Source organism: Xenopus laevis, chromosome 9_10S (genome assembly GCF_017654675.1).
Source record: "Xenopus laevis strain J_2021 chromosome 9_10S, Xenopus_laevis_v10.1, whole genome shotgun sequence".
Lineage (NCBI taxonomy): Eukaryota > Metazoa > Chordata > Amphibia > Anura > Pipidae > Xenopus > Xenopus laevis.
Genome location: NC_054388.1, coordinates 73,031,648 through 73,054,291, shown reverse-complemented (window position 1 = coordinate 73,054,291; position 22,644 = coordinate 73,031,648). Strand labels below are relative to the sequence as shown.

Here is a 22,644-nt window from a genome sequence, read left to right as displayed (position 1 = left end):
ACAGAGCTCAGTTCCAGACTACGAATCCTGCAGGATATGATGTATTCTCATATTCTACAAGCACTGTAACACTTTCTCGTATACCGTATATTGAGAACTTTATTTAAACCAATTCAATTTATAAAAGGAAAACTTTACCCCCAAAATGAATATTTAAGCAACTGAATATATCATATTAAGTGGCATATTAAAGATTTTACCAAACTGGAATATATAGTTAAGTAAATGTTGCCCTTTTACATCTCTTGACTTGAGCCACTATTTTGTGATGGTCTGTGTGCTGCCTCAGAGATCACCTGATCAGAAATACTACAACTCTAACTGTAACAGGAAGAAGTGTGGAAGCAAAAGACACAACTCTGTTGGCTTATAGTTTGTTTGGTTTGTTTGTGTGCAGAGTGAATAGTATGATCCCAAGGGGGTGGCCCTTATTTTTTAAAATGGCAATTTTCTATTTATGATTACCCAATGGCACATACTCCTAGAAAAGTATATTTTTATGAAAATGGTTTATTTACATCAAGCAGGGTTTTACATATGAGTAGGGATGGGCGAATTTGACCCAGTTTCGTTTCGGCAAAAATTCGCCGCAGGCGAAATGTTGCAGATGCCCATTAAAGTCTATGGGCGTCAAAAAAATGTTGTCGCGCAGCAAAATTGTTTTGAAGCGCATATTTATTTTTTTTTGACGCACGTCGCCATAAAAGTCTATGGGCGTCATTTTTTCGGCGAAACAAGGCGAAAAAATTTGCCCATCCCTACATATGAGCTGTTGTATGCAATATCTTTTTATAGAGACCTACATTGTTCGGGGGGTATAGTTTTCCTTTAAATAAGGATTACTAACCACATGAATTTTGTGATCTACCATTGTCTGCATCTCACAGAATCTTGATATATTAGCTTAAAATCAGCAGTGTGTCTTTTACATTACCTATATAAGACCACAATATAAGCAACTAAACAATACTATTTGTAAACACAAAACATAAACCTTTTTGCAACATTACCCTCAATCAGACTCATAAAGTATTTATGATCCTTCAGTTTTTCTTGACCACCACCAACGAATATCATTACAGATTAGCACCCTGTTGGTTTCCCATTGCTTTGAAATGATGGAGTGACCAGAAACAATTCATAACTTATAATTGCTTTCGTGTCACCTTGCATCTGGGAGATTCGAAATACAAATACAGCTGTAGTCTGTTCAGGCTCAGTAATTTGCTTTCACCGTGACTGTTTTTCAGTGGTTTTACAAATACCACAGGGTCATATAGTGTAAAGGGATTTTTCACAGATCTGACCAATTACTTCACATTCAGTGTTAACAGGAGGTTTAGTCATTGACAGTTCTTTCGGCCCAGGAATGACACTTCAAAGATCTATGTTGTGTCGAAATAGCCCAAAATATGTTTCCATGTACATGTTGCTGTTGGTAATGAATTCCATTAATACATTCCAGTTAACAGCTACTGGGCAAATGTCTGCAATTAGCTTGGTGTATGCCTATATGGTGGGCCTACCACAAACCATGCTGACAGTATAGGCCAGCAGCACCTACCTGTGCCCTCTACTTGCAGCATGGGGCCATCACTGAAATGTCAATATAAAAAATGTTATGGTCCACCAAGATAGATTAAAATTATATTTAAACAATATTTGCAGTGCATGACTTTGATAAATGATGCCTCTCACTTAATATTTTAAGTTAACACTGTTTGTTTGGATTGTTTGACGCCAGTCTTCCCAGTTTATTATAGTATGTGGCAATAAATATATTGGATTTTTCAAGGCATAATGATGAAAGTTTTATGGTTTCTACTCTCTAAAGTAATATCCATTTATATCCCTTGAAACATAATTATGAACAGGTTTCAATAAATGTCCTGGTGCTCCAGTATACCACTGAACAAGGGTGAAAGTTTTTATCCAACTTTATTTGTTTATTAAGGACTTTGAACAGAATGGGGGGCAGCATGCAAAAATGGGACCTATAAATATATATAAAAATGTTTTTAAATGTTAGGGTTTTTCTGTCTAAACTATGCCTATTAATTTTACGAGGCAGTATCCTACAGTTTGACTGTTCCATTACCCTTGCACCACAATGGAAAATGTAATGTATGTGGAATGCTTAAGGCCAGGGGGACAGATGAAAAGTAAAGAGAACTCATTGAATCTGAAGTGCCTAGTGGAGCAAAGGTGGAGTTAAGCAAGATCAGCAGAGCACAAGAAGAACTCTGCATGTTGCCTTTAAATGTGCACTATATTTGATATGAGTCTCTGGCTCTTTAGAAATCTTAGAGTGGGTCATTAAACATAGCATTACCCTGTAAATCAAACTGTTCTGCCCCCACACAAACAGAGGCATAAATATTTATGTAAAGTGTCCATAAGAGATAATTTGTCAGGCAGATTCAGCAGATAAAAATAGAATGTATTTAAAACTGCTGTAGAAGTTACAGAAAGCTCCCTGCATGTGTACAAAGCCATTACACACAGTAGTGTGCAGAGTCTGTCATTTTATTCCAAGACGACAATGTATCAAGCTATATTAATGCCACACAGTCAGTGCTTTTCTATTACATCCTGAGCTGCTGCATTAAGTACAAGACATTAGTTTTTAGCACATACACATTATTTTTTCTGTTCGCTTTATGTCTCATGTACCAGACAGTGAAAAATTCCATTGCGAGGAACATGAATAGATAAAACCATTGCATGCACCAAGCAGGCACAACTATAACTCTTCACTGGTCCATTAAGCAACTTTGTGAATTATCTGGGCACGGGAGTGTCAGGAGTTAAATTTAACCCATGCAGCTGTAAATACATTTATACACTGTTTTGCTTTATATGTGTGACTGAAAGTATAGCTTCAACTTTCTGCAAAATACTGAAGATTGTAGCAATTTCTACTTTGGAACTTTTAAAACCCAGCACGAAATCTTTAAATCGGCAAGAAATGTTCCTGCTAAAGCTGAATAGTCAGTAAAATGGAGAGCAAAAAAGCGGCACAAAGAGCTGCACCTGTCTATGTATGCAACACTGCATGTGACTGCCATCAGTGCATATACATACTGTAAGTAGGATGCTCCTGGGCAGAAATGGGCACAGATGTTTAGGCAGAATTCATGAGGATGGCATCGACAGCATCTATTGTAATATATTTTTTCAAGGCAATAATTCCAATTAGAACACATACAATTCAACAGCTGAAAAAGCCAATGGGGGCAGATTTACTAAAAGGCGAATTGGCTAACGATCGTGATATTCCTCCAGAAATCTAATCCACAGGGACATTGCCAAACAGGTGTAGGCGAGAATTCGCTAGTGAACGGGACCGTTGCTATAACTCGTTCGCACTTTTTAGCCAGGCGATTTTTTGCCCTGGCTGAACTGTAGTTACTCTGCAAATTCAGTAAAATGTGAATTTTACCGAACGTCACCTCTTTAGCCAGAGTTGACTTCAACCACCTCAGACCAGGCAAACTGCTGAAATTAAGCTAGATCTTCCTTAATCTTATGTCAGTTTCATCATATAATGTAAAAACGTTGGCGACTTTTTTTTAAGCGGGATTGCCTGCAAAAGTCTTAACTATTAAACTTTTTGGGGTTAACAATTTTCTTCAGACATTTTAGGGACACGGAACATTAATTTTAGGGTGGGCTCATGTGTAGGGAATTATAGGACCTCTTTTGTCTTTATTCAGGTTCCCTGGACATTTGTAATAATAAGTGGTCACTTCAAGCATTTGCACCAACGTCTCTAATAAAGACGTCCATACAACGCCCTATTCAAATTGAACTAAGTGTAAAAGGACTAATGAAGTTTCACTATGCAGAAGCGATTGCTAGCATAATTTTGCTTTGAAAAGCTGTCACTGCCGAAGTAACGCTAGCGAAAACTCGTCGGCGTTCGGCACCCAGGATGCAACTTGCATTTTAGTGAATTATCGTAGTGGTAACGAATTTTTGCCTGGCGAAGTATGCAAAGTGTTCACTGGTGACAATTCACTCTTTAGTGAATCTGCCCTAATATTTGTGAAATCAGCATTCGTATTCATACATACAATGGGGTATATTTATCAAAGAGTGAAGTAAGAGATGGCTGCAGTCCACTCAAGTGAAATTCCACCAATCTCCATTTATTTCGATGGGATTTTTAAAAGAGTATGTATCAATGGGTGAAAGTGAAAATGCATCCTTTGATAAACATGCCTTTCAAAATTCCGTAGAAATGAATGGAGTGGCAAAATTTCACTCGAGCAGATTGTGGCCATCTCTATCTCACTCTTTGAAAAATATACCCCAATGTGTTTGACACAGGAACAAATAAGCAGCAAATAGGTGTGCACAAACCCCTCTGCTTGAGACACTTTTATCCATATGTGGGCAGCACAGTGCACAGTAGCTTTATGGTGCTGGAGTGCTGGGTTAAATTTCAACAAGAACATTATCTGCAAGGGGTTTGCATGTTCTCCATATGTCAGGTACTCAGTAACGTAACTAGAGGGAGGCTGGCCCTGGTGCGGGGCGAGCAGCTGGGGCCTGCGATTTAAACAGTGGTGCGTGAGCTGTCGGGCCCTGGCCCAATCGCATCCCCCTGCTCCCCCAGTAGTTCCGCCACTGCAGGTACTCCAGCTGTCTCCGACACTCTAAAAGAACCAAGCAGGCTCCTGATAAAATTGACCATGTCACCTTTCACCTTAATATACCTGGGTAGGTACAGGAAGTATGTAAAAATCAAAGCTGTGCAGATGTCTCTTAGTCCATTAATTTATAATAAGATACAGGAAAATGGCTAAACCTCATCTGGCTCCTCATAACCATAGGATCAGGCTCTGCACATAGTTGTCAGAATCACATTTCTTCTCTCACAAGGGAGCAATATCAATATGTGAAAGGAAACTTTAAAAGTGGTGAAAGCTGCAGCCTGCTTTGCAACAGGATTTGGGGAAGTGCTGTGATATGCACAAGGCACAGCCATTTCCTGGCAGAGTATGTATCCCCTGTGTACTAAATCAGTCAACAATTTTGCACAAATTCCGACCATGAGCTTGACATCACAATGGACATGAAGACTCCTGCAGTTCCGCTGGCAGTAAACAGCTTCTACCAGGGTCAGACTGGGGGCCCAATAAAGCAAACGAGGTGGGGAAAGAATACCAAAAGCGCTTATAGCTGCAAGGTGCCTTTATTCACCGTCACACAACATGTTTCGAGCTAGGTAGCTCTTTTTCACACACTTGAAAAAGAGCTACCTAGCTCGAAACATGTCGTGTGACCGTGAATAAAGGCACCTTTATTGGATTCAGCTTTGGATGGAAGCAGGGGCTTAAGATACCTTCAAGAAGAAACAACAAGGGTGATTTATACCAGTTTATTACTTGATAGACTGGGGGCCCACCGGGGCTGCTTTCTCAAGGGCCCCCTGCCGCAAAGCAATTTGCAGTTTGTATAATGAAATTACACTGTATACATTGCAATTTAAAATTTTATTGAATAACCAATAAACAGTCAGCACTTCACAATGGAACTTCTTTCAGATAATTTCTCTTAGTGTAGCTAAAGAAGTTGCAGCTTGGGCTAGCCAAAGATTTTTAGTATTGAGTGCTGTAAATAAACACATCTGTTTGCTATTTGGAAAAACAGTTTTCAATGCAGGATTCAGCTCGAGCAGTGCTATTAACGTGTGCATTTTATAAAAAACATGTTTGCCCATGACAGAATCCCTTAAATGCCTGGTCCAAGGCACATGTAAATACAGGGTTATTTTGCTTTGGTAGAACCCTAAAAGGCATGTGACTTTAAAGCTCCACACAATTAATGAGACAATTTTTGGTTGACAGATGATGCAATTTTTAAAAATGTATCTCAGATGTAAATATGCAGATTAAGGTTTAGTGTTTGAACAAATCTTTTGTGGAGAATACAATATTGAGCCAAATAAAAAAATTATGGATTTTGTACATCCCTATTTCTAACATTGTTCTATTGCCCTCCCTTGTAGGTGGCTGCTGCACAAAACTTTCATCTAAAAGCCTGTTTTTCTATAAATAATATCTGCAATTTCTTTTAATTGCTGCATTGCCCTGGAATGACAAGCCCTTGATCTAATCAGATAAGCCTTTTTCTTTAGAAAAAGGAATTGTATGAGGCACAGGGGGAGGTAGAACTGCTGGGTACACTTTGTTACCCTGATTTTTGCTGTTTGTGGACTAAACCAGTCTGCCAATGCTGCTGTTAAAAGAAACATGTATGGGGAATGTAATAAAAGTCGGTATTGGAGAAAAGTATGCGTTTGTGAGAACAAATTTTCCTTTGTGCAAATTTAATATAGCTTTTGTGAATCCGAAACTGTTAAGCAGCCACTTCCGACAGCAGGAGAATAGTTTGCACTAGTGCGCAGTGAATGTAATAAAACTTCTTACTGAACAAGTTGTTATGTTTGCTCCAAAAGATTACGACACCTTCAAGCACTTCTTAAAAGTTGTCAATGCACAATTTAAATTTGCAATACAATTAACAGTTTAAGGAAGAGTATAACATTGCGAAATGTGAATTTTTATTTGTGCAAATTGTTTTGCTCTTTGCAACTTTTATTATATTCCCCCAATAGAATATTATTTCCATTATAATGGGAGAAGGTAGAACACGAATTTGCTTAAAGGAGAAGGGAAGGCTGGAGGCACCGGGGGGTGCCAAACTTTAGGCACCCCCAAATGATTGTATCGACTAACCAAAAACCCAAGGCCGGTGCTCCTATCAGGAGAAATCTGCACGGCCCCGGTTTATAGGAGTGAGGACCACGGAGAGATCTACTTCCATTTTCTTCTGTCTTCTATTTTCCCAGACTGATGCATGCGCAGTTGAATTAAAAAGCTGACTTTAAAGTTAAAGTTCGGCTGTTCGCTCTAATGCGCATGCGCAGCCGCGCGAAGACAGAAGAAAATGGAAGTAGATTGCTCCGTGGTGTTCACTCCTATAACCCGGGGCCGATACAGATTTCTAATGATAGGAGCACTGGCCCTGGGTTTTTGGTAAGTCGATAAATTCATTTGGGGTGCCTAACGTTTGACACCCTCAAGTGCCTCCAGCCTTTCCTTCTTCTTTAATGATACAGATGAAATGAAATAGCAAAGACAAATCCGTTTATCAATCCTGTATATTTGGGTGAAGAAGAGGAGAATAAGACTGGAAAAATAGTGAAAGATGTTTTGTTTGTGGTCTGGCAGTGAATGTGTCTGAAAAGCACTGGCCTCTGGTGAACCTACCATGCCCAGGAAAATCATTTCCGTCTCTCTGTGCTGCTTGGTTCTCTTCCTTTGGATGTAGCCTTGCCAGACCTATGGTGAGAACGGAAAATCAGAGAGGATATGGCTGGAATCTAATCAGCTTCCTGAGTTCTAGAGAACAAGTAGCAATTGAGGAAAACACAGAGGAAAGGAGTGTGGGTGATACAGGCAGTATGGACAAGATGGAGAGAGATTAGCTCGAGCATCCATGCCTGACATTTATAAACAGAGAAAATGGCTTGCGGCATGTACACTAAAATTTGAGGATCCTCTACAACATTCGTAAAAGGAAAACAATAAACGCAATATCAAAAAAAAGCTTTATCAAACATAAAGCCCTGCTACCCCTGCTCTTCTTTAGCCTGGTTGCCTTTGATTCCTTAGGCCCTTCACTTTCTACCTTCTTCTTACTACCCTAATGAGATTGCTGTCTGAAACACAGTTCTCATCTTTTATTGTGAATGAAACCCCACTGGTTGGAGGCTGTCAATTAAAACAAGTGATGTGTTATTATACATCAAACAAGGAGAATTGTAATAGATATGGTGTAAGAACAAGTATCCTTTACCAAACAATCTTACTGTCTAATAAGGCACACAATTGGAAGATATTCTGCAGATGCACCAGATGCCAACCAACAAGATGCTCCAAAAGATTACATTTTACATTTGAATGGAGCAACTCTGATCTGGTAAAATCACAGAAAACAGAATGGTCTGTTGAAACATTTCCCTCCCACACCCTTTTATGACATCAAGCCGAAACCGACAACACAGGCCTGGATTTGTGACGAGGCTACAAAGGCATGGGACTAGGATGGCTACGTTTTAGGGGTGCTGTCGTCCAGCTCTGGTGTATGCACATGTGCACGCATGCGAGATAGGACCTGGTTGTAAGAAATCCAGGCCTGCAGCTGCAGAAAAAAATCATCCAAACAGTCCGACCAGTTATAAATATGTATATAGCCAGCTTTACAGTGCTGCAGTCTTGAGTTGATTCCTGATCAACACCCTTTTACAAAGAGTTGGTAGGTTCTCTCTGTGTCGCTTTGGGCTTCTTACCGCAAAATGACAAATAGGTTAATGGGTGTCTGATCAAACTGACCCAATTGTGTGAATGTGATAGGGACCTTAGATGTTAAGTTCCACTTCACTAGGGGCAGGGACTGATAAATTATAAACAATTTCTGGAAAGTATTGTGTAATGTGCTGGTTCTATATAAATAAAGAAATAATTGCCAATAGGTTTTGTTGTGTTATATTAGAAATTAATATTTCTAAAGATTTTATTCAACTATAAAACACTACACATTGCAGTAAAAGAGACTGTAAAAGAGGTGCTGTCTTAATAAAGATTTACAGTTAATGCCTGTGTTAAAGAAACACTTTCATCTAAAAAAAAAAAAAGCTTTTGTTTATAATTCAGATAAGATCGGAGCAGAATGTAAACTGTAGTAACATATGATTAGTGATTTATAAAGATATATCCACTTTTTTCTAGTTTATCAGGGAATACATTTCATTCTTCCTCCTTTACAGTCATAAAATTCTAGGGGTTTGGCTTTTATTATGCATCCTACTATAAAAAGGCCTATTTACAAATTTTTGAATTTGAGTGTTCCAGAAATGACAATAAAATAGCTTGACTGGTGAAAATACACCTCCCATTTACTCTTATAAAAGCTTGTTAGGTTTTAGCTGCCAAACTTCTTTATTTGGAAGGAAACTTTGACAGAACTCCGTTAATTTACTCAGAAGTGGTATGATAAGTTTCGGAGTATTTAATTTTCTATTTTCGTACATTGACATCTTTTCACCAGGACAATTATATGGGGAAATAACACTGGCTAATTCATGCAGAGAATTTATGCCAGCAAAATGCTGGCACCTTACACTTATGACTTTAAAGGAACAGGAAAAAAGTTTTTTAACGTAATGAAAATATAATGTACTGTTGTGCTGCACTGGTAAAACTGGTGTGTATGCTTCAGAACCCCTATATTAGTTTATATAAACAAGCTGATGTTTAGCCATGGGGAGCAGCCATTCAAAGCTGCAAAAGGAGAAAATGTGGCACTGCAGATAACAGATAAATCTTGTAGCATACAATGTGATTCTTCAGAACGTATTTACTGTGTATTCTGTGCTTGAATGGCTGCCTCCATGGCTACACAGCACTTTGTTAACTATAGTAGTGTTTCTGAGCAAACACACCAGTATATTATATCGTCATTCCTTTAAAACGTTTTCATTTTTTTTGGTGTTACTGTTCCTTTAAGTACATATGCAATGTCACCACTAAAATACACCTGACGTATTGATGTGAACTTTGGCTGGGTTAAGGCCAAGGGGAAAGATTTCCCTTTAGTAAATATGTCCATAGAGTGAGGATTGTGTCTCTCCATATTCAGTGTTGATTTGAAAGGAGAGTTATAACATAAGTGTAAATAACCATAGATAGGGAGAATTACCTTCTGAATGAGCAGCGCAGCTATCTCAGGGTCTAAAACTTTCTCGCCATGTAGTTTTGCAAGCCTCTCCCTTTTTTCTTCCAGATGTATCTCTTTCATGAACTTTGCTCTCAGACGCCCTTGACATGCCCTTTACGAAACCTGGATCACACGAACAGCTTCATCCAAGGACATCTGCTTCACAGCTTTTGCCTGAGCATGGAGAACGAAGAGATCAACCTTCTACACATCTATCAATAATGTCTGAATCTTCATACATATGTGTGGGAGCAAATGTATTACATGTCCATAATGCCTTAGCACCTTGATAGCTTAAAAAGCACATGGTAATTGTTTTTACCAGTTAATTATAATTACAATATATTTATATAATGGGAATTTTTAGAGGTGTTAATAAACTAGACTTATAGTTTTGGTCTTGTGAAGATCTAATTTTTTAAGTCTCATTTTAGCTTTCCTATATAGTCCAGCAACACTCCTTGGGGTCCCCTTAAGACAGGGCTGTCCAGCTAGAAGCTTGTAGGTAACATGTGGCCCTCCAAGGGATTTTTTATGGGCCCGGTCTGCTCAAGGGCTTTATAGATTTCTTTGTATGACATTATTATTTTAACTTACTCCAGCTTTTGAACACGCAATGAGAAATAATAAGCTGACTACTTGTAAAAAGTTGTTGAATAGTACTGCTTTAAATGAACCTAACTATAGCACTCCCCATTTATGACATATGGAAGTCTTTACGAAAGTCTGTATTTTCCTGAAATGAAAATTGAGGATAAAATGTTAGTGTTTACTGCCCTCAAACTGCAGGCTAGGAGAAGTGACAGGAGCACAAGTACAAGTACCAGTACCAGTGGAGAGTGTTTGAGATACTCAAACCCCAGTGTGAAGGTCATTCATGGTGAGATGAAAACTTATTTGCTGTTGAAACTATGGCTGAATGACCCTACACCAATAGATTCCTATATCTATAATTGTAACATTGCAATGAGCTATGCGTTGTTCTGATCAAAGATGGGCTTGAACTGAAAGAAATTCAACAATCACTGAGGTAGAATAATGTTTTTAATAATAATAATTATTGGCTTAAATGCAAGCTTTAGGTGCATAGAAACCACGTGTACTGCCAAACAGAGCCTCTGTTTATGTTGCTCTCCAACATTTTTTTGAATGTGGCTAAAAAAACTAGGTAAAAAAAGGTTGGGGAGCCATGTATTAGAATGTGATAATATGAAAGAGACACACTGCAGGAAAACATATAGTATGCCTCCTAGATACTCTTGCACAAAAAATGGAGCACATTAATTATGGGCCTTACCTGTTACCTGGTTACCTGTTGCTTCCCTCTACCTCTTCCCAGGATCCTATCTGGTGTCAGTCACAGGCATTTGTATTCCAGCCCACAAAAACTTTGCCTTGGGTTAGTTACTAGGGGCCTTTATTAGTACATAGGCAAAGGTAAATCCACAAGTCTTTTTCTCAAGTGCAACTAACAGGACTTGCTAGCACCACACAAATCAGAATCAGACACTAATATGTTACGCCCTGCAGCTTTGCTGATGAGCATTCATACTGGTGCAAATAAAAGCAGATATCCTATATTTATTACTACAGCTGCACCGTGGGTGAAAGAACACAGCGATTTGAATGTGAATCTTGAACATTGCACTGCATTTGTAAATGAGCCCTACAGCTTTAAAGCTTCATTGGGGCAGAGATTGATGCGAATGATGAACAATCTCTGTATAAGAGCTACATAAATATGTCAACACTATATAAATAAAGGATGATAATAATCATGTACATAGGAATGGTTTATTACATGGTGGAAGGTGCTGTTCTTTCTGTTCTGGTAAAAAAGTGGTTTATTTTTTGTGTAGTTTAACAATGATTGTGTTTTAATGTTTTATGGCCTCTCTCTGACTGTTTTTCCTCTGCTCCCTAAGAAAACAGTTCATGTATTTAAAGAACTGACAATAAATTACAAGTGGAACCTAACAGATCAGGAATTAAACAGATATTTCCTGCCATGCACCCAGAGAGTTACTAGTATGAGGTATTCCTGAAAGAGGAGAAAGGATTAATGAGTGGCCTGATAAAGTGCAGTACAAATCATCACAAAGAGTCTCCCTGAACTTGGTTACAAGCCCTCAAGCACCACTTAACCCCTTCGTTGCCTTCTGGATTTGTCACACCTAGTTGCAAGGGAGTATCTATACTGCAATTCACAATATTACAGTGCTAAATTTAAATGGATCAACAAATATATGTCACTTTTAGAACATTGATTTATATTATTTATTTATGTATTTTTTAATATAAAGCTATTTTATTTTTAGTTGCAGTTTTTTATGCTTGCAGTAACAGAATAGCAGACTATACAGTAAAATATCTTGATGATTGTGTCCCTCCTTGAAAAAGAAGACAATCATTACTATAGCTAAAAGGCGCAGAAGGCACGTTTTGGGGATTTAATTAAAAGGAGAGATCCATATCATGTAACAGCTTGCCAAGATAACTAGTTTGATAAAATGATATGAACTTGTTTATCATAAATATAAAGCAGAGCTTAAACAAAAAAACACAAATAGCCTCCTAATTTAGGTTGGCCAGAGAACCCATACAAAAAGATAAAGCTCAACCAGATTTTTTAGCACCAGCGCAATAATTTTGGACGGTTACAATGGAATGGAATGTCAATCAAATCAAATTTGGAAGAATAAATGAAACCCAAACACTAGCATTACAAATAGTCAGTCGAAAATGGCTTAAAGAGGAACACCAACAAAACAAAGACAAAAAAAATATTAAATCATGGAGAAAAAACTTTTCTCCTAATTAGGTTCCACTTTTTCCCCATAGATGTCAATATATTTGCACTGGTTGAACTTGTTGTGGCACTCATTTTTTCTCTATTATTTAAGGCATTTTCTTTGTGTTCCAACATGTACTATCTTGCCTGTATATTAGTTCTGGATTGAGAATGACAGCAGACATATTTTACTTAATCCAAAAATAAATTATTTACATGTGTACAGGCAAGATGGTACAGGGTTGTCTCCTGTTTCATTTTATAACCTTATTAGTAAAGTTATGTAAAACTATTGCTTATAATGTTAACTTCAAAACTTGGTGGAGGTCTATAAATGACAAATATATTTATTTTAATCCTTTATTGCAGAAGTATTTGAACAAATTTAATATCATTCTTGCTTATCATTTTTGGAACAAATTTGGAATAAACTAAAAACTAAGCTAATGTTGCTATAATACGTGGATATCTTTATATCTCATCAGTATCTCAGTGGAATTGTACTGTCTTCTTATCTTCCCTGATAGGTGCTAGGAGAAGCCTGTAGCCAAAGGACCTTCCAATAAGTGGTCACTGCCTTCTAGAAGATTAAGGTTCAAATGGTAGGGACTTATTTTCCAAAGCAGAATTTATATGCACGTGGAACATTTTTTAAAGACCTGCTTAAAGGTGGTGTGGACATGGTGGACTGGACATGTACCAAAGTGTAACACAGACTCAGTCACCTGCATTGCTCTTCCCTGGACACCGGATGGGAGGCAGAAGAGACGTCATCATAGAGTGCCATGGCAATGTAAAGGGGAGGCAGAACTTAAAGGAATTGTTCAGTGTAAAAAAAAAAACTGGGTAAATAGATATGCTGTACAAAATAAAAAATCTTTCTAATATAGTTAGTTAGGCAAAAATGTAATGTATAAAGGCTGGAGTGATTGGATGTCTAACATATGTCAGAACACTACTTCCTACTTTTCAGCTCTCTTGGTTTACACTGACTGGTTACCCTGGCAGTAACCAATCAGAGACTTGAAGGGGGCCACATGGGTCATGTCTGTTGCTTTTGAATCTGAGCTGAATGCTGAGGATCAATTGCAAACTCACTGAACTGATATGTACCATGTGGCCCCCCTTCAAGTCGCTGACTAACTCAGAGTTATACATCCAGTCACTCCAGCCTTTATAAATTACATTTTTGGGTAACTAACTATATTAGAAACATTTTTTATTTTGCACAGTCTATCTATTTATACAGTTTTTATTTTCACACTGAACTGTTCTTTTAAGAACAAATATGGGGCACAGTAACCAAATTGGCCAAAGACAGACAAATGTGGAAATCCTTTGTTGTTGCCTTACACAACACTGAGCTTAATATGCTATGATGATGATTATGATGATGAATGATGGACTGTGGGTCCATACACACATGGCCCCTAAAAGCTTTTGTGGGTTGGCAAAAACAGTATTAAATTAATGGAAATTTTTTTGCCTTTCCCATTTTTTTTATTAATGACTTTACACACCCATTAGAGGTTAGTCACTACACTATTATAGATTGGGACAGAATACATAACATTACATATAATACATATACTTACACATATATTAGCCTTTTTAAGATGTAATTAGCAAAGTTTTACTTTTATGGTAACATTTACAATAATGACACATTGAAAAATGCTGGTAACTGCATTTATTTTCCTTAATTAAAAGGAAAACTATACCCCCAAAATGAATATTTAAGCAACAGATAGTTTATATTAAATTAAGTGGTATATTAAAAAATCTTATCAAACTGGTATATAAAAATATTGCCCTTTTACATCTCTTGCCTTGAGCCCCCATTTAGTGATGGTCTGTGTGCTGCCTCAGAGATCACCTGACCAGAAATACTACAACTCTAACAGGAAGAACTGTGGAAGCAGAAGACAGAACTCTGTCTTTTAATTGGCTCATGTGACCTAACATGTATGGTTTGTTTGGTATGTTTGTGTGCACAGTGAATCATACGATTCAGGGGATGGCCTTTATTTTCTTAAATGGCATTTTTTTATTTAGGATTACCCAAAGGCACACACTATTAGAAAATTATATTATTATGAAAATGGTTTATTTATATGACGCACGGTTTTACATATGAGCTGTTTTATTCAATATATTTTTAAAGAGACCTACATTGTTCGGGGGTATAATTTTCCTTCAAACCAGTGAAATAATCCATATATATACATAAATACATATGTGCCATAATAACTTTTGTAACGTTTAACTGTTTTGTTAGAATTGTGCAATCTATTTTTTAACACTGGGGAACTGTTCTTATAATACAATGTCTCTACTGACTCAGTCAGCATGATAACTCCCATTTTCATGTATAAATGCAAACATGCAGAAAAGGAATGCTCTGTGCAGACAATTAGCTATGCATACTTTATTGTATAAATAAATAGAAGCTAACACTATTTACATTGTATATTTTTCCCATTATATTCCAATAAACCGAATCCAGTGGGAATAACCAATGATGTCTAGCTAACAAAATCCATGATTGCAGATCATAAATATGTTCCTTCCTGACAAAATATAAACAAACAAGCATGAGCAGGACTGGAAGACACACAGGAATACAGACACTGTATAGGCAAAGAATGAAGTGGTGCAAAAATTAGAGGGTATTGACATCAAGGGGTAAATTCCCTAACCGGAGAAATTTTGCCAGCGACAGCTTCACAGCCATCGCAACACTTTGCCAGGCATAAATTCGATAGGACAACGCCAATTCCCTAAAGTGCAAAGTTGCGTCCATGGGCACCAAACGCTGGTGAATTTTCGCTAGCGTTACTTCGACAATCAAAGCAAAGATGCGCTAGCATTGCCTAATTTGCATACGGCGGATAATGATAAAGTTACATGGACGTATACTGTATGTTGCAGCAAATTCATTACATTACACAACATAGAGTTGTTATAATGCCTTATACATGAGCCCAGTGTAAAGTTTATGTTCCATGTGTTAGAACATTTAGGGGGGAACCTGGGTTACCCAAAAAAATTTTTTACGGACCTTTGCAGGAAAAGACGCCATGGTTTTTGGGACTTTTTGCACTAAAAATTGAGAAAGTCTTATGCACTCCATTGCACTTCACCTGGTCTGAGCTGAAGAAGGCAAGTCTGGCGAATGAGGTAACCTTCAGTAAAATCCGCATCTTAATGAATTTGCGGAGTTACGTCCGTTCGCCAGAGTGAAAGTTCACCTGGCGTTAGAGTGAGAAGCAACGCAAGCGTCTATCTCCTTCCCTAGCGAAGTGATGCCTGCACCCGTTAGGGAATCTGTGAAGTTCCAAAATGACGTCACACTGGCAAATTTTCCCTAGCGTCAGTCATTTCGCCCTTAAGGGAATCTGCCCCCAAGCCTGCAGCTCACATCCAGGCAATATACCTGCAGCGGAATTTCTGGATTTGCACAAAAGTAAAATAGGAAGAAAAAAAAGGTGCAGTTTAAATAGGAAAAGTTTTAAAAAATAATCTACAGACTTTGCCATATTTCCAACATATTTTATAAATAGTCCCCTAAATGTTATTGTTTAATATTGAGGCACATATATCTGCTTCAGGAAAAAGTAGTTGATTGAAATGTTTATGACTACTGGTCACTTAAAATTCCTCAGGCATACTGCATGCTTACTGCCAACACACAGGATCACAAGCTTAAGGGAACTTGGCATAGAAAGACTTAAGTATTACTTCAGTAAGTAAACCCTGCAAAGAAATGTTACTCTAATTTGTTATAATGCTGTGGCCCCACATCCCAGTATATGGGTCCTAACATTCTAGTGCCCATGTGCCTGCACAGAGGAGATGAGTTGGGATTGGTGGTTATATACATATATACATATATACACACATATATATATATATATATATATATATATATATATATATATATATATATATATATATACTAGAGTATAAGTCGAGTTTTTCAGCATCCAAAATGTGCTGAAAAAGTCTACCTCGGCTTATACTCGAGTCAGCTGGCATTAGCTGAGATTGCAGTCACTTTTAATCATTCCTATAGCAACAGTTCGCTTGGGGAGAGACTGCAATATCACACAGCACCCTCTGTTGGTTATATGAAAGAATAACAGTGCACCCTTTGTTGGTTATATGAAAGATTAACAGTGACTGCAATATCACACAGCGCCCTCTGTTGTTTATATCAAAGAATAACAGTGACTGCAATATCACACAGCACCCTCTGTTGGTTAAACAAAAGATTAACAGTGATGGCAATATCACACAGCACCCTCTGCACATGGTAGTGGGACAGTGGGACAATGCACACAGTAATCCGTTTGGCAATTCTCTGTCACCATCAACTTTGCAAAGAAGTCCGGTTGATCGCTGGGGGGTCGCTTTGGCGGATTGTGCGCTGCTGGGAGACAGCGCTGTAGTTGTGTCTAGGCTTATACTCGAGTCAATAAGTCTTCCCAGTTTTTGTAGGTAAAATTAGGTACCTCGGCTTATACGCGGGTCGGCTTATACTCGAGTATATACGGTATTTCATGGAGCTGCTGTATCTGAGAAACTGCTTGTAACGTACAGTATCCCACAACCCAGAGTAAACCCCAATGTCCCGGGCTCGGCTCACGCTTCGGCCTATAACCGCCGCCTTTCACGTCGGGAGGAGCCCTCCGCTACTTGGATGCCGCCAGGACTTAATAGTGAGGAGACTGAGGGAAGAACTCTGGGCGAGCAAGGGAACGTAACGTAAAGTTTATCAAAGTCCAGAAACGGGCCGAGTCAAAACCAATCGGGAATGCAGTACAAAATCGGTAAGCAGCAGAGTAATCGAGGTCACAAGCCGGGTCAGCAACTAACAGGGTCGAAGTACAGAACGGAATCCAAAGAGTAGTCAGGAACAAGCCAAAGGGTCAGGGCAGGCGGAAATCAAACAGGAATCAGGGATAGCCAAGGTCACAACAAGAATCACAGAATAAATCACACCCAGGAACCATATAGAGAACCTACGTTGGGCAAAGCACAAAAGGACTGATGGCCCTTTAAACATTTGAATTTGGCGCCATTGGACGCTGGCGAATCAGCGCCAGCGCCTGTGCAAACACGCCAACGCAATTGCGTCAGCGTGCCTGCGCCTTTAATTGTCGCGCATGCGCGCCGCGCGCTCCATAGGAGCCGGCGCCTGGGGCCTAACCGCATCGGCGGTGCGAGACGGGCGTCCCCGTCGAGGGGGCGGCAGGCGTCCCTGCCGTCCCCTGGGTAAGTTTCTTACATTACCCCCCCTCCAGAGGGGGCCACTGGACCCTTAGGTTTGTTGGGAAATTTTGAATGAAACTGTCTCACCAACCTATCCGCCTTAACATCAGAGGCGAAAACCCAGGATCTCTCCTCAGGACCATAACCCTTCCAATGAACCAGATATTGGAGTTTACCCCTAGAGATACGAGAGTCAACCAATCTGTGAACAAAGAATTCAGATTGACCCTCAATAGAAATAGGAGGGGGAGGAGAATTCTGACGTACCACTCTAGCGGGTTTCAACAGAGATACATGGAAAGAATTAAAAATCTTGAGTTCGGGAGGAAGATTTAACCTGAAAGTACATGGGTTGATAACATCAGATATAGAGAAAGGACCAATAAATTTGGGACCCAGTTTGGCTGAAGGGACTTTCAGAGAAATGTTTTTGGAGGAGAGCCAAACCTTGTCACCAACCTGATACACCGGAGAATCTCTCCGATGTTTGTCTGAAGCCTTCTTCTGAGCAGCTACTGCAGAAGATAATGACTTCTGAACCTCCTGCCAGGTCTTAGAAAATTCTTCCACAAAGGAATTAACAGCAGGAAGATCACATGAACCTGAGAATGAAAAAACTCTGGGATGAAGACCAACCACCGTGAAAAAAGGAGACTTGCCAGTGGAGGAATGAATGGCATTGTTATAGGCAAATTCGGCCCACGGAAGAAAATTAACCCAAAGTGCCTGATTGCAGGAGACATAACATCTAAGATATTGTTCCAGAGTCTGATTTGTCCTCTCAGTCTGACCATTGGTCTGGGGATGATATGCGGAAGAGAAAGACAAATCAGTACCCATTAATGAACAAAAAGCCCGCCAAAACCTGGACACAAATTGAACCCCCCTATCAGACACAATATTGAGAGGGGCCCCGTGAAACTTAAATATATGGACAATGAAAAGTTCAGCTAGAGTCTTGGCAGAGGGAAGGGTAGAAAGAGGAATAAAATGAGACATTTTACTAAAACGGTCCACCACTACCCAGATAACAGTATGCCCATTCGATGGAGGTAATTCTACAATGAAATCCATGGATATATGAGTCCAAGGTTTCACAGGAATAGGAAGTGACTGCAGCAACCCTTGAGGTAAAGATCTAGATGGCTTAGATCGTTGGCAGACTGGGCATGACTCAATATATTTGGCAACGTCTTGTCTTAAAGTCGGCCACCAGAGAGTACGAGACAACAAATCGCAAGTCTTCGCACAACCCGGATGACCAGCCACTTTAGAATCATGAGTCTCGTGAAAGACTGCTTCACGTAAATTACTAGGAACAAATAACTTGCCCACTGGAATATCAGGAGGGGAATCTACCTGGGCATTCGACAAGGAGGTAGAGAGATCCGGACTCAAGGCTGCCACAATCACCTCCTTAGGAACAATAGGGACTGGTTCCGAATCCTCCCTAGGCTTGGAGACAAAACTTCTAGAAAGGGCATCTGCTTTCAGATTCCTTTCTGCAGGCCTGTAGGTGATGAGAAAATTAAAACGTGAGAAAAACAATGACCACCTGGCTTGACGAGGATTTAACCGTTTAGCAGATTCTATGTACAACAGATTTTTATGATCTGTGAACACAGAAACCGTATGCTTGGCACCCTCAAGGAGATGTCTCCATTCCTCAAATGCCAATTTAATGGCCAATAATTCCCTATTGCCAATATCGTAGTTGACCTCAGCAGAGGAAAATTTTTTTGAGAAAAAGGCACATGGGTGAATTTTACCGGAGACAGGATGTCGTTGAGATAATACTGCTCCGGCACCGATCTCAGAAGCATCGACCTCAACAATAAAAGGCAAAGATGAGTCTGGATGCCGGAGAACTGGAGCAGAAATGAAGGCCTCTTTTAAGAGACCAAAGGCCTCAACAGCCTCAGCAGACCAAATACTAGGGTCAACACCTTTCTTCGTTAAGGCAGTAATTGGGGCCACCAATTTGGAAAAATTCAAAATGAATTGCCTATAATAATTAGCGAATCCTAGGAATCTCTGGATCGCTTTCAAAGAAAGAGGTTGTGCCCACTGCTGAATTGCTTGGATCTTAGTGGGCTCCATCTCAAGACCAGTTTGGGAAATAATATATCCAAGGAAAGGTACAGCAGAGACTTCGAAGAGACATTTCTCAAGCTTAGCATACAAATGATTCTGCCTTAACCTGGAAAGAACCTCCCGAACATGAGCACGATGAGAAAACAAATTCGAAGAAAAAATTAGAATGTCGTCTAAATACACAACGACAAACCGACCCAAAAGATCACGGAAGATATCGTTAACCAGTTCTTGAAAAACACCGGGGGCATTACACAGACCAAATGGCATTACCAAGTATTCATAATGCCCATCTCGGGTATTAAAAGCGGTTTTCCACTCGTCCCCCTCCCTTATCCTGATTAGATTATAGGCACCCCTTAGATCCAATTTGGAAAAAATAACAGCCCCCTTCACTCTATCAAAGAGTTCAGAGATTAAAGGGAGAGGGTAACGATTCTTGACCGTGATCTTATTTAACCCTCTATAATCGATACAGGGTCTAAGAGTCCCATCCTTCTTCTTGACAAAAAAAAAACCAGCCCCCGCAGGGGAAGAAGAAGGTCTAATGAACCCCCGCTCCAAATTCTCCTTAATATATTCTTCCATGGCTAAAGACTCGGGGAGAGAAAGAGGATATGTCCTACCCTTGGGAGGAGAAGACCCAGACAATAATTCAATAGCACAGTCATAAGGTCTATGGGAGGGTAAGGATTCGGCTGCTTTTTTACAAAAAACATCGGAAAAAGCGGCATAACAAGGAGGGATACCCTTTAAAGAAGTAGCGGCCAGGGTCTGGACAGACTTAACACAAGAATACATACATGCAGAACTCCAATTCAAAATTTTACCAGAGGGCCAATCAACCTGGTGATTATGACCTTGTAACCAGGGAAGGCCTAAAATGACTGGAGTCTGTGGGCACTCGGTAATGAAAAATGAAAGGGATTCAAAATGATCGGAAATGGACATGTGAATAACCTTAGATCGAGTAGATACTAGTCCTGTACCCAAAGATCTACCATCAATGGCGGATAATCTGAAAGATGGAACCTGTGGTTCCCAGGGAATACCATGTTTTTGAATAAACCCAGAATCCAAAAAATTACCCGCTGCCCCAGAATCCAAAAAGGCAGAGCTCTGCACACAACCACTGTCCCAACTCAAAAGAACCGGAATTAAAATTTGAGAAGATTGGGGAGTAGAAACGACATCACCTAAGCAAGACTCCCCAGACCCGCTTAGGTTCTGTCGTTTCCCGGTCTTTTGGGACAGGTGTTGCGAAAGTGCCCCTTATCCCCACAATAGAGACATAACCCATTATTCCTCCTACGAACCCTCTCTTCGGAAGAGAGACGAGTAGAACCAATCTGCATAGGTTCTTCTAAAGATCTAGGAAAGACTTGTGGGGTGTTAAAGACATTTACAGAAGGAGGGGTAACATAGGTAACCTGCTCTTCCTGGAGTCTCTCTCTATGCCTTCGATCAATCTGGATAGCCAGATGCATGAGAGAATCCAGAGAAGACTGTGTAGGAAAATTTACAAGACTATCTTTAATAGCCGGAGCCAAACCAACCCTGAATTGACTCATAAGAGCCGTATCATTCCAGCCCGTCTCTACCGCCCAACGGCGGAATTCAGTACAATAATCCTCTGCCAGCCGTTTGCCTTGTTTAAGGGCACGTATGGCTGCGTCGGCAGAAGCGGCACGATCAGGATCATCGTAAATTATAGCCATCGCATTAAAGAAAGCCTCTAAAGAGTGCCGGGCTGGATCCCTACGAGACAAACTAAATGCCCAGAGCTGGGCATCACCCTGTAAGAGTGTAACTACAAAATTCACCCTAGATTCTTCAGTAGGGAAAGAATAGGGTAAAAAACTGAAATGTAGCTTACAGGCCTCTCGAAAAGTAAAAAACTTACTTCGATCCCCAGAAAACTTTTCGGGGAAAGGAACCTTGGGCTCATGGAAGGTACTACCTGTAGGTGGAGGTAGAGAAGTGCTTGCCTGAGTAGTAGGATTACTCGGACCAGGAACAGGCTGTTGCTGCATCATGTCAAGTCTGGAAGAAAGACCGTGAAGACATTGCACAATATAGTCTTGCTTGTCCTCTTGTTCACCAAGCCTCTGTAGAAGATTCGCAGAATCGCTTCCGAAGGAGTGGTGGAAGCAGTACCTTCAGCTGGCTCCATCTTCTAGTTTTTTTGGGCCCAACGTAATGTAACGTACAGTATCCCACAACCCAGAGTAAACCCCAATGTCCCGGGCTCGGCTCACGCTTCGGCCTATAACCGCCGCCTTTCACGTCGGGAGGAGCCCTCCGCTACTTGGATGCCGCCAGGACTTAATAGTGAGGACTCTGGGCGAGCAAGGGAATGTAACGTAAAGTTTATCAAAGTCCAGGAACGGGCCGAGTCAAAACCAATCGGGAATGCAGTACAAAATCGGTAAGCAGCAGAGTAATCGAGGTCACAAGCCGGGTCAGCAACTAACAGGGTCGAAGTACAGAACGGAATCCAAAGAGTAGTCAGGAACAAGCCAAAGGGTCAGGGCAGGCGGAAATCAAACAGGAATCAGGGATAGCCAAGGTCACAACAAGAATCACAGAATAAATCACACCCAGGAACCATATAGAGAACCTACGTTGGGCAAAGCACAAAAGGACTGATGGCCCTTTAAACATTTGAATTTGGCGCCATTGGACGCTGGCGAATC

At 39.9% G+C, this 22,644-nt stretch overlaps 1 pseudogene; it reads right to left on the bottom strand.

The window, feature by feature from the left end:
• Positions 1 to 22,644, bottom strand: part of LOC108703032 — a 93,713-nt pseudogene that overhangs the window by 55,545 nt on the left and 15,524 nt on the right.